The sequence below is a fragment of the Rhipicephalus sanguineus genome, chromosome 2 (assembly GCF_013339695.2).
Source record: "Rhipicephalus sanguineus isolate Rsan-2018 chromosome 2, BIME_Rsan_1.4, whole genome shotgun sequence".
In the NCBI taxonomy this organism is placed as follows: domain Eukaryota; kingdom Metazoa; phylum Arthropoda; class Arachnida; order Ixodida; family Ixodidae; genus Rhipicephalus; species Rhipicephalus sanguineus.
Window position 1 is genome coordinate 152,249,697 of NC_051177.1, and position 15,742 is coordinate 152,265,438.

Genomic DNA, 15,742 nt, shown 5'->3' on the forward strand with positions numbered 1-15,742 from the left:
ACGCACCTGGTTCATTAAATAAATACACGAGTACGGGCCGTATATTTACGAGTGCTGGTATGACTGCCGACATCTAAGAACTTAACTGACAATCATTCAGGGTTCTTCCTGACGTTGCTGCGGCCCTGAGAAACAATAAATGAAAATATACGCCAGCTTTCTTTTGTTGCACGCTAATTTTCCATGCTTTCTGGTGATACCAATTTCGGATGATACGAATATTTTTGGTGGTCCCGTGAAATTCGTATCTCCGAGGTTTCACTATATATTGAATACAGCACCGCCTTATACTGTGGCTTATGTTGTGGCTTATACTGTGGCTTATGCAAGCTTTCTGCTAGCCCAACTACCCATACATTTTTGATGTGTCAGCTGTCAAAAGCCATCACCTAATCATTTCACTGCCTGCTGATGCCCTTTAACCAATATATTGCAGTGTGTACACAAAAAGTGAGTTTCACCGCAAGGGCGAAGCAATGAATGCGATAGCAACAAAATGTAGTGTTACACGAAGTGAGCCTGGCAGCTAATTGTTTTGTATCCGATCTCGCGTAACTACAAAACGCGTGTGTAAGAGGGTACGGCTTCCGCGCCCTTAGATTCAAAGTTCAAAGTTGCTCCTCGCGCGACACTACCCCCTCCGGCGCCTTCGCATCTTTTAAGGCTCGTTAAAGACGGGCGCGGCGTTTCCTGTCTGCCTTGACGTCAGGCCTCCCGAGCGGGGTGATGGCATCGCATGCACCCTCTGAGCGAGGGAAATGGGTCGGCTCGTTTGAACGTTGCTTCGGCCGCGTTCGTCGCCCTTACTCGCGTGCTTTCACCCGCGGTAGAACATACAATACGCGGGAGGATCTTATCGATTTAGACTTCATACTGGAAGGACATAACAGCGACGGTGATAGCGAAAACCCGTTGAGACTGTCCATATAATTGCTATCGCAATAAAATAATACACTTGCACGTACATCTGCCATCATGGAGCTTTGGTACAGAGATGCAGCTTGTGCAAACACAATCAATATTAAGCAAAGAATGGGGCAGGCTACTTTTCGAGTTCATTTTTTGTTGGGTAAAGAAAGACTGCTCACAATAGAGCAAAAATAACTAAAAAAACGCCAGGCCTGCGCTGAAACCGCAGCACAGTCACAGCGAAAGCTGGAAAAGCGGCGTTTCTAGAGCCCGTTGTAAGCTCTCTTGGGGCTACAATACAAGTACACTAGAACGGTACCCACTACGCCATAAATCACAATTTTGGTGAAGTTGGGAAGCACCTTCTAAGCCATTATTCTTCATTCTGCGGAGAAGCGAGGCACCAGCTACACGTTTGTAAGGCATTATGTGCACTTTGTTGACGCGACGACTGATGACGATGAAGAATTATGGCTCAGCCCTTTGTAATGGGTTGGAAGCTTTAAACGGCCCACCAGTTATGTAATTTGCATTGGGTGACGCCCGGTCGCTATTTCCCTCTCCCGTCATGCTGTATACCATACGTTGACGTGGGAGAGAGACGGGGGGGGGGCGAAGAACTTTACTGAGACCATGAGGAAATGGATCATGCGCTTATGGGCTTCCTTGGCAACCAATACAAGTGCACTTGCGAGGAACCCACTACGCTATATATCATTGTAATTTTTGAGAAGTAGGGCAGCAGGCGCTGTGCCATTTTTCGTCATTCTACGGAGAGCATTGGTACCTGCTAAACGCATGTAAGGCATTATGCGCACTTTGTTGATGCTGTGCCTGATGACGATGAAGAATTATGGCGGAGTCCTTTGTAATGGGTTGGAAGCATTCAACAACCTACTCGTTGCGCAATTGGCATTGTGTGACGCCTGGTTACAGAATTCGCGTTGTGCGACGCTTGGTGCTTATTTTACTCTTCTACCACGCTATATTGCATATGCTAATGTGGTTCCTTCCCGACATGAAGCCTGTATAGGACCTTTTTGCAAGGCAGTTTCAAGCACCGGCATGGCTCAGAGGTTGAATACTGGGCTCCCACGCAGGGGTCCCAGGTTCGAACCTCGTTCCATCCTGGAATTTTTTCTTATTTCGTTTTTTTTTTCTTATTTCGAGCGATACTGGTTACGGACACCGGCGGCGGCGGCGGCGGCGGACAACTACGGCGCCAAAAACGGCCGGTGAAATGATCTCATAACAGCTTTCGCTGTAAAATAAGGGCCACGAAGCATTGTAGAAGTCTGCGTGGCCACTTCCTGTAGCATCTTATTGTGAGTTGCTTACAAGTACGTCGTCAATGCTATACTATACGTCAATGCTGTGTGAGAAAAATATGGCAGCTTCGCAGTAGTCGTACCAAGCCTGGAGGAAGTGTGCAGCTGGGTGGTATTCTTTGTCTACCTTAATTTTTCTTCGTTTTTTCTTCTCTCTGTTTTTTCCATTTCTATTTTGTATTCCTTTCATTCTATTTCTCACTGTTTTTATTTCTCTTTCTTTGTTTATTTCTGTCTTGCTGTTTTTTTCTATCTCTTTTTCATGTCTGTTTCATTCTATTGCTGTCCTTCTCTCTCTATTTTTTCGTTTTCTTTCTATTTCTTTCTTTCACGTGTTTCACGTGCTCGACTTCTCAGAGCACAGTTTTTCCTAAAAGCTCCCACCTGCTGTACTCGGCAGTGGGAGTTGCCCAATTCCTGTGGCGCATACCCACCTGTGGAGTTTTGCTCGACAGAGTACAAGTTACCGATTGATTAAACAGCTTCGCTGTTAAGAACGCAGAATAAATGAAGATTGCAATGAGAACTAAACGAGCGGTTAGTCAGCTGCAATAATGTTTCACCCTTGCACACATTTCAAACTACACATTTCTTGTCAACGTACCTGGGATCCTCGCGATGCTTTGGTGGAGCTCCACTATGCCGGTGCGCCTTTGCGTCGTGTACAATCTCGTCAACATCGCGATTCTCCCCCAGTGCATTTTTGTGTATTGTCGCAGCACAGACTCATACTGCTGCTTCCTTGCTGTTGCCTGATTTTGTTGCTTTGCTTTTTCCTGCTATTATAGATGACAATGGTACATTAGTAAAATTCTTGAAAACTAAGCACTTCGTTGTTTACAGCGTACTTAAACAAGAAAACTATGAATCTACTTGTCTGATGCCTTTCTTCCTTTTGGTGACATCCCCTGCAGGCACGGGCAGGTCGTCCACGTCCGAATACCTCATAGGCAGAATCGGCATACTGTTAGTTTTGGTCTACCTATTCATTTCCTCCCATGTCGCTGCACAGGTTATGAAACATTACATACGCTTGACTGCAGGATAATCGTAAAACTATATATATATATATATATATATATATATATATACCTAATTTTTCGCGGCCAATTGTCTTTTTCTGGTCATATAACGACATTGCATCTGGGCTTATACGTTCAGCAGGTGCTCAGCCTTTCATCGTTGTCGGACTTCATGCTAACATCATGTCAAGTCGGATCGTTTTCAGTGGTTTGATACACGTCATTTAAACATGTAGTTATCGGAAATAGTACGCGGTCAGCACGTTCAGCTGCCCGCCTAGGGGTGCAGCTGTTCAGTAGTCTGTTACGAGTTATAATTCAGCGTTAGTAAAACGAGGAGCATCTCAGATAATAAAGTTCATGCAATATTTTCTATTGCACAGGTGCATACCCAAATCCACTGCACGCGGCCTCGGAGAGCAGCAAAATCGATCAGAAAGCGCGTTTTGTAATTGCATGCGCACTTTAACAATATATTTACCTGCGAGCTTGAGCATCTGTACGGCGTACAAGCCGCTGTTTTCATCTTCGTCCTCGCCATGCGAATACGCATCGTAGGGCACCGTGTTGTCAAAGTCGAGGTCATTTTCTGGTTCATAGATCGCGACGTCAGCTACTGAAACGACATAGCGGTTGTTCGTTTGCTCTTCTACAAATCTCACGAGAGCAAACATCCTGCATCAACGCGTGAACACAAAACATGCGGGAGATGATAGACAGAACACTTCCACTTGTTGTTCGAGCACATGGAACGCGCAGAGAGATTATAATCGGCCTTCTCACGCTCAGGCGACTCTGCCTTGTCTTCGAGCGCCGAAATGTAGTTCTTGCATGTACGTAAAATAAGACAGTATTTATTAGTTCTTTAACAAAATTTGCTGACACTTTTATCATATTTTTATGGTGCACCATTAAGAGATATGAGATTTTGTTATGAAAAAAACTGCGATTATGGAGCATTTAGTGCAGGGTAGTACTGCTGCACGTTAGGTTTGCTGTACGTTTCAATCCATAGCACGCTGTTCGGAACACTTAAGCCTACCCCGCGCTCTTGTAGTGCGTCGTGTCTCCGTTGAACTAGAGCTGTTTATTATTTACGTGGACATACACAGCTGGATTTTTGGACATGAAATGGCTCCACGTAAAAGGTGTAAGGTCTATCTAGACCCGTGATCAGACATCGGCATGCCCAAGTTCACGAAATGGCTCCGTTGCCATCCTGTAGAGACGGTGCTGCGCGAGCCCTGGCCGATCATGTTTCGTCGTCTATGGCATCAACGACATCTTCGCCAACATCGCCAGCAAACTCTCACTTAGACGGAATGTGCAATGAATCTGTGCACTTGAACTCAACCTCGGAGGAAAACAGCGATAGGGACTGCAGCGACTTCACTCACAGTCAATGCACAACTTCACATTCATCTGTCACGCCACCAGCGTGGCCATTTTCCGCGGAAGAAGATTACTTGGCGGCTGATGACAGCGCGGGACCAAGCTGTGATCTGAGAGATACAGACGCTAACGATGTCTGCGATTCGTTCATTGATGGTGGGACAGTCACCCGAGGTGACGCTTATATACTGCTCTTAGATATGTCTCTTAAATTTGGTCTGTCCAGGGCTGCAATTGACGACATTCAGAGACTTTTCAACAACCTTCTGGGGAGGAAATGTCCGGAAAGCAAAAACCTCTTCAAGAAATTTTGTGGAACGTATGTGACCGAAGTCATTTTCAATTTTTACCGCGCAGATTGCAAGTTTCTGCTTGCTGAAACAAAGGGCAGCCTAGAGGAACGCCAAGAGCTTCGTGTCGAATGCGCAGTATGCAAAAAAAAAAAAAAAAACATGTCGGCCAAGATGTTATGCTTGCAGGCAACTTTTTCGTAATTTTGCCGATTGAAAGGCAGTTTATGTCTATTCTCTATTCTTTATGTCTATTCTAGTCAGCACATCATTGGCAGAAAGCCAGTACCGCAGTGCTCGCGAAAACGTTGCCATGGCTCCACATGATTTGACGCTGACTGTGAACAGTGACAGATGTCCTGTTTACAAATCGTCCAACTTTAACATATGGCCTGTTCAAGTTATTGTAAACGAACTGCCACCCAGGCTCCGCTGCAGCAACGTTATGGCACCACTTTTGTGGTGTGGCGAACAACATCCACATATGGCAATGCTTCTGCAGGAATTTGTGCAACAACTAGAGAAGTTAAATGCGAGTGGCATCACATGGACACTTTTTGGCACAAACGTGTGCTCTAAGGTAAATTGCCTTCTGCAGAATATTTGAGCACACGTACCACACAACTCTCCTATGTATATTTTCATCATTTTCCAAAATTCTGCAGGTCTTCTGTATATGCTGCTGTGCAGATGCACCTGCCAGAGCTACGATGCAGCAGATGGTACAATCAACGGGTACTTCGCCTGTAGCTGGTGCTACCATCCAGTGACCAACGTAGAAGACAAGTCCCATAAAATACTTAGCATCTTTAACCGCTGTTTTTTGGAGGTTAGAAAGGTCAGCGAGCTAAGAGAAATACTGCCATTGCGACAGAATGTAACAATCTGTGTGGTTGAATAATTGTCACAACTTACCTCCATTACAGATGACTGTAAAATCAAATTGAATTCAGCTGCCACATTCATGTATTGCACCACGCACGTCCACTTGTTCTTTCTCCATCGTCCTTTAGTCCTTTATTGCCTGTTATACTAAGTTCATCATGAGTTATACTGTTCAGTTATAGTTCACCTGTTCAAGTTATACTGTTCACCATCAACATGCACCAACTAGTCCCTTTGATTGCTTTACTAAGCAGTTGCCGCAAATTTAAACATATTATGTGTACTCTTTTAATTTTTATGAAGTACTACCAAATACTGCATGGATCAACTCTACCCTGATCGCACCAACGAACAGATCCTGGCCGACATGAGGGCTGCTTGACGTACTGGCACCATTGTACATGTAGTAAAGAGCCCCTCTCCTCTTTTTAACTTGCCAGACTTTAGTCCTTCTTGGTCCTGGGGTCCCGGTTACATGCATTGCATCTTTCTGGGCGTCTCGAGACAGCTAAATTGTGGTTTTCGGACACAGGGACAGAATATTACTGCTGTATGGCGTCTGCCATGAGGCTTATAAATGAAAGGCTTTGTGAAATACGAATGCTTGTATGTGTAAGCAGTCAGCCAAGGTGGCTGCAGGTGAGAGAGTATTGGAAGGCCTCAGAATGGTAATATGGGCTTCTTGATTGCAGTGTCCCTTGTCTGACTAACGGGCTTGTGGAGAAGTACTTTACTCCCTGGTGCCATCTTGTGTCAGGTGTGTTTCTCCTTCTGAAGGATTCGATTTGAACTGCAGATGTAGGCCTCTGCACACAGCTGCTGACAGAGTTTGTTGTTGGAGTTGCATTTTTGCGTGGCCGGAAGAACATACAACGTTCACTAGGTGTTGCATTTATCAAAGTGCGCTCTTTTGTTTGGCCCTTTATTGCCACATTTTTGTTTCACTTTTGAAACAAGCATGAGCAGTCTTTTGCTGCTAATTACATCCGCCAATGAAGTGGCCTTGCATGTTGTTACCGGGCTTCTGCTACGTAGCAGTTTGTTAGTTCTGAAGGCGCGCGCAAGCAGTCAAGGAATTTCGTTAATACAAGAAAGCTCTGCAAAAGAATGCTTGGACATCATTACTCCTCTAGGCAACCCTGAAGTGGTACGTGATGTTCCTGCGCGTACGCAACTGCTGGAAAAAGAGGTGGTTGAGTTTCGTATGGTGAAGGTTCGGTGAGCTGTAATTGCCTCAGAAAGGTACAACAAGCACGTGAGAACCAACACTACTGCTGTTGTCCTACCAGATGGCACTTATGCAACGGCAGAAAGAATATTCCGTTCGAGAGAATCATGTGGAGAAGGACACTTCTACATTATCACTGAGGCGTACAGTGTTGACTCCATCCTGCCAAGTCGGCACATCAAGAGCGTTAGAAGACGAAGTCATGAATGTCTCCTCGTGATTCTACACAAACGCAATCATGTATATACTTTTGTTTTAGTAACCGTGAGTAGTTTTGCGATTTCGTTAGTTCCTATGGATGGCTCTGAATATGTGACAGAACAAAATGATGAAATGTTGGTACGAAAGTTTTTATTGTGCAGGAATTTTTAAACTCGCATGAAGATATCTCCGTTTTGACATGGTATTGGCAGTCCTGTAACTGGTAGGAGCGTTCAGTTGCCATCAGTTTACCATCAGTAATCTTAAATAATAAAAAAATCTGCCAAAATCAAAACGTGTGCCTGCTTTTTGTCATGTTACGTGAGGCCAGTTGCTTAAAGGTTATGCATCATTCTTCTTAGGATGGCCGCTTACCAAGTCCCAACAATGAAACTAGCTGCACAAACTGAAATTTCGCACTCATTGTGCACATACTTCATCAGATGCGTTGCCTTACCATAGATGACCATAGTGCTTGTAAGCACTTAAATATATTTTTCACATGTTGATGTAATCATATGATAACAAAATCTGTTTACCCTACAGCTACATTATTTTATCCTTCAAATACAGAGTGTCAATAAGAGGTGGCTCTTCCGCGACGATGTTCTTCATTCAGGAGAAGCGTGCACACTAATGGCTTCGTCATTCAGCTGCGTTTGAATTGCTCTCTGTTTATTTTGCATTGAAACCACCCTCCCCCCTCAGCTCCTGCACATTTACCTACAAGTTATACGATCTCTGTCCGTATACCGCGTCCCGCACTTCTTGACACTTCGTGTTTCAGTTCTCGTATATACATTGCGTGGGAATCGAGCACGCCCTCCCGTTTGGCGCTTCGTTCCCTACTAGCGCGTGTGTTGGCCCCGCGCGGCTCGAGTGCCGGAAACAGCCGTTAATCGGCACTATTGCGAGCCATGCGTTGGCTTCCCGGCGCGCGGGCGCGCGTCCGGAAGCCAATACACTTCCACGTTACACACTTCGACGTCCGGAAGCCAATACACTTCACTCACACGTTAACACGGCGCGCGGGCGCGCACACGTGGTAACGTGTGAGTGAATGTGTGCGCCTGTGTGTGCGCGCTCGTACGTGTGTGTTGTGTGCATGTATGCACCTGCGCGCGTTTCTGCATGTCTGTATCGGCACGCGTGTACGTACGTATGTGTGTATGTGTGTGCGCGCCTGCGCGCGTTTGTGTGTATTCGGGTGTGTGAAGTATGTGCGTGCGTGTCTGTATTGCGTGTGCACGCAGGTATGCATGTATGTGCGTGCGTGTCTGTATCTTGTGTGTGCACGTGTGTAACTGTATCGCTGTGTATGTGCGTGTGTGCATCGCGTGTGTAGGTATGTGCATGCTTGTATATGCGCGTGTGCGTTTATGTATGCATGTGCGTGCGCGTCTGCATCGCGCGTGTATGTAGGAATGTGCGTGCGTGTCGGTATCGCGTCTGCTTGTATGTGCGCGAGCCTCTGTACCGCTTCTCTATGAGCCTTCGTGCCTGTATCACGTGTGTATGCGCAAGTGCGTGCGTGTCTGTTCGCGTGTGTACGTATGTGTGTCTGTATTACGTGTGTACGCGCGTGTGTGCGTAGCTATATCGCGTGTGTATGTGCGTGCGTACCTGTATCGCATGCGTGCAATCGTGTGTATCTATGTGCGTGCGTGTCTGTGTCGCGTGTGCATGTATGTGCGTGCGTGTCTTTATCACGTGTGTGTGTGAGCGTGTGTGTGTGCCGGCGTGCCTGCATCGTGTGCTTGCACGTCTGGCAGCGGCATTGACACAAAAAGGCTTTGGGTCCACTTATTTGGCCCATTTCAAGTAAACCACCATATTCCCTCTTGGCTGCCTTCTTTGAGCTCATCAAGACCGCGAATATGAAAGACATCCTCGCCTATACTTTATGCTGGTTATATTATATGCGCTTGATAAACCTCCGCGTTACGGACAGCCGAAGCGGCGACGGAGAGCTAAATCGCTCAGCCGCCAGTTGGTATACTCAGTTTTTCGAGGCGCTTCCGTTTGCATTTATCGAAGTGCTTTAAAGTATATTTGTCACTTTGTTCCATCGGAAGCCCACTTTCATCGCGACTATTGCTTAAGAGACAGGTTCTCATCGAATGCTTCAAGGGGCCAATAAAGAAAAGCGCGCAGTGATTCTGATGCAGCTGCAGCCAGCCAGTGCTCAGCATGCCGTGATTGATTGATTGTGTGATTAGAGGAAGAATAAGACGCCTAATTTCTGCAGCCCTATAGGGAGCACGGCGCAGCGTCTTGTGCCGTGCGCACCGCGCCGGCCAGGGGAGGGGATAAATCCGAGAGGAATTGAGGAGGAAAACGCGCGCGCGGAGGAGAGTGTCGCTCCTTTCAAGATCAAGGGGCTTTTTCTAGCCCACGTCACTGCGCTCCGACTGTCCTCATTGGTCGCCAGTGACAACCCCCTTTCCCATGATCTCGCTTCTGTCTAGCGCTGGCTTGCCGCGTCAGATGCGACCGGGCTGCAGATATTAGGCGCCTTTTCCTCTTCAAACCACTACGCCACTACCACCACCACCAGATGCGCTCAGGCCCGAATGGGGGGTTGATGCGCTGCGCTGCTCTGTCAGGTGGCTTGTCGTCCGTGCACTCGGCTGCTGCCCTTTGTGTGATAGTCGTAGCGCCGCTGGCGGAGTTTCGTTTACGGCCTGCAAGCCCGTGTCTGTTGCACTGCGCTGCATGTTGGGGTAAGAGGCAGTTCTCGAATAGCGTACGCAAAGCTTTGCGTTTGTTTTTCCCGCAACTGCGCAAGCTTCGTACGCTAACCGCATGCGGGCTCCTGTTAAGTGACTCAAATAGCGTGCCGCAAACGCTAACTTAGCGTATGCTATTCGAAAGCTCCCTAATAAGCCCGTGGTTGTTAACAACCTGCCTCGAGTGCCTTTTCTTCTCCGTGTTGGATAGTCGACAACCCGGCTGTAGCGCCTTTGTTCGATGCGGCTGTGAACGTGGCGTCCCTTCCCGGTCGCCTCATAGGGTAAGCATCTCTCAAACCTATCTCCACATAACTGGCGCCCAACTTGGTTTGGGCATGGCTTCAGAGCGGACCCCTCGATGCGCTCGTTCCTGCCCGATCCCGTGGTGACGGGCTTGATCTCGTTCGATGTGGACGAACCCGACAGCGCGAGATACGGTCGCCACGGCAGCCCTCTGGTTTCCGTCACCGGGAGATGTCCCTTCATCGGGGCCTCCTATCGTGATGTTAACCGCTCGAATGTGGACTACAGTCGTAGCCAAGCCAGTTGCGGGCTTTCTCATCTGTTCGAGACGCACGCGCTTACGGGCCCCTCCTATGCGTCGTCTCCGCTCGGTGCCTTTTCCTTGTCAGCAGCGCAGTTTACTGCTCAAACCGCCGTCCCCGAGCCTTGCTACCTAGGACACTTTAGTGTATGCATGCACGCGCTCACGGACCAACCTTGGTCGCGAGCGCAAAGGATTGACAATGTCCGCGAGCCAGCTCGCTAGCCAACAGCGCCGCCACCTTTGCCGACGTTCGCATGTCTGATACAGAGATGGGTCGCTCAGGAGCGAGCCGGATATTTTGTGCACCTCTTTTAAAAGAACAGGTGATCCACGGCTCAGTGAAAGTGAGCGGCGGTTCTTTGGGAGACGGCTCACTGAGCGACGGCGGCGACGGTTCTCAGGTTATCTTTTGCTCACTCAGCCGAGTAAGGCAACTGAGCGACGGCGGCGACGGTTCTCCGGATCTCTTTTGAGTGGTTCTTGGGGGCGGGGGAAGGAAAAGGGCGCTAATTTGTCTGCCTATAGGCGACACGGCTAAGCGCCCTGTAGCGGTAAGGGGATGGGGATAAAAAGAAAAGTAGAGAGAAAATAGAAAGTGATAGGTGGTCGGAAAGAACGACGAAGAGAGAAGACAGGAAAGATGCGGAGCCAGTCACAAGAGTTCACGGACGGGACCACGATTCAGCCAGGGGCACGATACCCATCGGTGACGAGGCGGCGAAGGCCCCGTCGATGAGAGGCGCACGGCATGGCAGTCGAGGCAGCCTTCACGGGGCGTCGATCAGCGACAGGCACGAGGAGAGATCCAGGGCGTCGCGGACGATGCGACCGTTCTTCGTGAAATCCAGCGAGCAACCCATTTCGCTCGCTGAGCCGCGGCGGCGGCGGTTTTTTCTCGCTCCCTAATAGGCGGTTCTCTCTCGCTCACTCAGCGGCTGTTCGCTCTCGCTCAGTGAGCCCTGCTGCACCATTGGTTGAAGCGATTGAACCGCTCCGTTTGAGTCCGTGTGGCTTTCCCGCCATCTATTGGCGATGAAAGCAAGAACTGCTTTTTCCAGCTTGCTCGCATGTTGCTCGCAAGTGTCGCAACCTCCTCGCCTTCGGCTTCCTCCGCGGGAGCCCACCGGCAGCTATGTTTTTATCTAGAGGCATGTACAAAAGTCTCGTGGATTCATTTTATTGCGATAGCAATTATATGGACAGTCTCGGCTTTATTTTGCCGTCGCCGCCGTCATGCACCATATATGTATAAGTATGTATATATATATATATACAGCGTATGTATATATATATATGTATATATATATATATAAGAGCGGCACCGAGGCTCTGGCGCACGGGGAGCTAGCTGATCGAAGCAGAGGAAGAGGAGGGTCAGAATAGAACAGCCGGCCCAGGAACGGGTGCTGTCTCTGTGTCTGAGTTCACGACAATGGCGCAGCCTACAACGCAAGCCGAACCTTGCACCTGAAGCCACCTGTCATCGCGCGTCGTCGGCAGGGTGGCTCTCCATCCTAGGAACGCCGTCCACGCTTCCTCGGTCATGGACGCCATGGCCCGACCACTGCTACAGCTACCCATCAAACCATCCCAGGACGGCGTCCAGGCCTCCTCGGTGGCTCAAGGGCACGCTTACGTCGGCGCCGCCACGACAACCACCACCGCCTACTGGTCGGGCATCACTGGCTCCGTACGCGAGCCATCGGAGAGCGCCGCGCACCTGCGGCGTACCATTGCGCGACTTCGCGTCACGGCCAACGCATTGACAGCGTCGAGCTCTGCGCTGTTTCCTCCCATCATTCCGGCACTGACAGCCATCAACGCCATGTTGGATGTTGCCACCTCGCTAGACCTCGAGGCCAGCTCACCTGAGCAACGTAGAGAGCTCCGGTCTACCCTCAGCCAGGTCTCTGTCCAACTTGGTGACTTCGCGCACACACTGTACCGTTTCGCGCCTGCCGTATCACCACCCCAGGCTACCATCGTACTACCCGAATTCCACGGCTTCCAGGACGACGTAGAAAAATGGGTGGCGACCGTCAACGCCCTGGGAGATCGCGAAGCCTGGACGGAGGCGCAGAAATGGTCCACGGCGGTAGACCGCCTTCGGGAAGGTGCCGCGGCGTGGCACAGGTACGACGGCGTGAGGCAGCAATCCTGGGCCGAGTGGAGCACTAGGCTCATAGCTGCCTTTGGACCGATTGACCACCACCTCGCTACCACCACCCAGTCCAACCTCACCGCTACCGAGGATGGAGCTCTGAAGGGGCACCACCTCGAGGCTGCAACTGCGCGCTGCAGCTCACCAGCAGACTGTGTCTCAACCTGCCCTGGGACAAACACACAACTGAGACCAGGCATACCACCTCAGGTCACGGACTCGGCGTCAGTATCCAACGCCAGAACAAATCTGCTGGTGGCCGAGATCGTTTTCCGTCCACATCTGTCGGAAACGCTGCCCCCATGCTCGTCGTCGCTTGAGCCCTTGGAGGCACCGGCACGTTCTGCCATGCAACTGGACGGTCTACCATGCAACGCGCCGTACCTGTCCGTGGATTCCAGCAAGACCCCCTCTGAACAGACGAAAGCGGATGAGCGTACCGCACAGCATGCAATGGCAGAACGTGAGAAAGTTTGCAACTTGCTACGAGACGTCTACCCAGAAGCCGCCAAGGTGTTTGACACGGCTGAGATCGTTTTGATCGAAGACCTGCCAGTGCAGCACAAATCTCTTGGAGTGGCTTCTGACGAGGATGTCTCGGCTGCTCGCAGCATCGCTTCAAGAAAAGGTCAGCGTCGAAGGTCAGCGCGTGAACACAGCTTCAAGTTGCCACAGACGTTTAATAAGATACCTAAACGCCCCTCGGACTATTGCAAAAAGCGCAGATGGCCTAGTTCGGTACAGCAAGTGGCGTTACAGGACCCACCACTTCCTTCCCTGTTCTCCCAACTGCGACGACATAAACGTGCGGGCTACATACGACCACATTATATCTACCAGGGTCGCCCGCTAGAGCAGGCTGAGGCGCCCTCTCAAGCCAAGTCGTCGCGTGGCCTGGACCGACCACCGCCATGCAGCCAGTGTCGCCCACCAGAGGCACTTCTGGCAGGTCTCCCAACCAACTTGCAGCGTGGTCGGGACCGACCACCGCGATGCAGCCAACACCGCCCACCAGAGACATTGTCGACTGTTCCGCGCGCTCGCAGTCATGGCCGAGTGTGATGACGAAGAGCGGCACCGAGGCTCTGGCGCACGGGGAGCTAGCTGATCGAAGCAGAGGAAGAGGAGGGTCAGAATAGAACAGCCGGCCCAGGAACGGGTGCTGTCTCTGTGTCTGAGTTCAGACGCCGCCCAGCAAACGCCTCCTCTCGCAACGAGCACATGTCCCGGTGTCCCCCGTATACGCGACCCACCTATCTTCACTGGCGCCGATAGCACCGACGTGGAGGACTGGCTCGCGATTTACGAGCGCGTCAGCATCCCCAACAAATGGGACGAAGAAGGCAAGTTAAGCAACTTGGTGTTCTACCTCGCGGGCGTAGCAAGCTTGTGGTACAACAACCACGCATCCGATTTTGCGACTTGGGCCGATTTCAAGACCGCCGTCATCAGCGTTTTTGGCCGCCCAGCAGTTCGTAAGCTGCAAGCCGAACAGCGCTTACGTGAGCGATCTCAGCAGGCCGGTGAATCGTTCACAAGTTATATCGAAGACGTCCTCGACTTGTGTAAGAAGGCCAACGGAACCATGTCTGAGTCTGACAAGATCCGGAACGTAATGAAAGGCATTGACGACGACGCCTTCACCATGCTGCTCGCCAAAAACCCTGGCACAGTGGCCGAGGTCATAACGCTGTGCCAGAGCTACGAGGAGCTCCGCCGGCAGCGTTCGATGACCCGTCGCTCCCCATCACGCGACGCAGAGCTTGCTGGCTTGGCGGCAATATCTGACCAGGCCGCGTTGCTGGCAGAAGTCAAGTCATTCGTGCGCGAGGAAATTGCACGCCAGATCTCCCTCCTCGCCTTCGCCCACCCGCCGCACGTTCAACAGTCGTCGACCACCCTTCTTCATCCTCTCCGCCGAGCGATTGAGCAGGAAATTGCGGAGGTCATGCCTGAGTACCACCCGAAACCTCCGGCTCCTGCGCCTCAGAGTTACGCTCAAGTTGTCGCCAGGACGCCCCAAGTAATTCCTGCGGCTGCCCCAATGAGTTACGCCGAAGCCGCCGCTAGACCTCCGTTCTTTGAGGCGGGTGTGCCGGCTAGATATGCTGACGCCATCCCTCGGCCCCGACTGCAGCCCACTATGCAGTCATTTCAGCAGCCGACTCGACCTACCCCGGCGAACCGATGGCGCACCCCGACAACCGGCCCATCCGCTTTGCTTGCGGTTACGCCGGTCACGTGGCACGTTATTGTCAACGCGTGCAGCCGCCTCGAGTCGCGTCACCTGTCACCAGCCAGTCAAGCCGTGCATTCTACGACCCACCTCCACCTATGTCGCCGACGTCACGCCCACCTCCAGCTACTCGCCGCTCTCCGTCTCCCCGACGTCGGTCACTGTCACCCATGCGGCCTCGTTCGGTCGCACGAGAGCAGGAAAACTAGTCGCCGCAGTCCAGGAGGCAAGGGCTGCGACGCTATCGAACTGTGAAAGCCCTCAGCGAAGTCCATCGAATGTAATCGACGTGCTTGTGGACGGTGTTCGCGCATCGGCCCTTATCGATACTGGAGCCGCTGTATCCGTTATGGACGCAAAACTTTGCCGCTTACTTCGAAAAGTGATGACGCCACTTTCTGGGATGTCCCTTCGTACCGCGAGCTCCCAGAGTATTCATCCCACAGCAGTATGCACTGCTCGCGTCGTCATTCAGGACGTTCTGTACGACGTCGAGTTCATCCTTGCCGTGACTGTCGCCATTACTCGTTTTCGTTGAGCGCTGTCTATTAAACACCTTAACAATATATATATATATATATATATATATATATATATATATATATATATATATATATCAAAGTCCCAAAGAAAAAGAATTCAGAAAAATGCTTCCGAAGCGCGGAATCGAACCAGCGACCTATATATATATATTTGTGAGACGACGTCAGGTACGACGGAACGATTGTTGTATTTACAGCACAGGCGCGCGAACCAAAAACCGAACACCGGCGATCCAACACGATGATAATGATCACGATGATTTGTGTGC

The 15,742-nt window shown here is 50.5% G+C and overlaps 1 pseudogene; it reads right to left on the reverse strand.

Annotated features, from left to right (window-relative positions):
* The window catches only part of LOC119383806 (uncharacterized), a 58,080-nt pseudogene that overhangs the window by 15,175 nt on the left and 27,163 nt on the right, over window positions 1-15,742 (reverse strand).